General features: G+C 40.4%; 1 protein-coding gene across 3 annotated transcripts in view; it reads right to left on the minus strand.

Annotated features, from left to right (window-relative positions):
• Positions 1 to 741, minus strand: part of sgcd (sarcoglycan, delta (dystrophin-associated glycoprotein)) — a 361,460-nt gene that overhangs the window by 9,991 nt on the left and 350,728 nt on the right. The window lies entirely within an intron of this gene.

Below are 741 nucleotides of genomic sequence, written 5' to 3' on the forward strand. Positions count from 1 at the left end.
GGTATTTGTCCTGGTACTGCTACGGCTGTGTTCCAGTTGGACTGTGTGTAGAGCGTGTACTCTATGTATTTATGTGTCTTTTAAGATTGAAGATTTCTTTATTTGTCATTAGTCAGTACACTGTAGTACGAAATTACATGTATACAGCTTAGAAAAAAATACAGCACACAAACAACTAAAAACGCAGTAGAAAAGTCGAGATATTAGCTATAAATGTACATGAAAGTACATAAATGCTTATATGGGTGTGCAGAGCCTGTACAGTGATAAATATAAATATACCAAGTATAAAAAAAACTACACCAAAATGTTGAGACTGAAACACAACCTGCAGATTCCAAACCAAAACGGCGTCAGAAGTGTTGAGAAACGTGTCCGGTGTAGGGGCTCGGAGACGCCCGAGCGGTGTGATATGGGTTTTTCAAACCAAAACGTAGCAATGTAAATGTAGCCTAAGTGTGTGAAAGACCCAGAGAGAACTGAATCGATGACTAAAAGGAGAATAGGAGGGGAAAAAAGGCAAACAATCAACTTCTGTTCTCTGTAAGATGTTTGTGTGTGTGTGAGGCAGAGTCTGGTGGACAGCCAGTACGATGGAAAACTGCCAGCAGCCAACGAGCTACACGCTGGGCCATGTTGGCCGAGGGAGCTAACAATTGTTGTTGGCTAAAAACGAGTTTTGGACCGGAGAAATATTGAATTGAGATGGAGCCCAAGAAAAAAAAAAAAAAAGTTAATTTC

The sequence above is a fragment of the Etheostoma spectabile genome, chromosome 13, assembly GCF_008692095.1.
Source record: "Etheostoma spectabile isolate EspeVRDwgs_2016 chromosome 13, UIUC_Espe_1.0, whole genome shotgun sequence".
NCBI classification, from domain to species: Eukaryota; Metazoa; Chordata; class Actinopteri; order Perciformes; family Percidae; genus Etheostoma; species Etheostoma spectabile.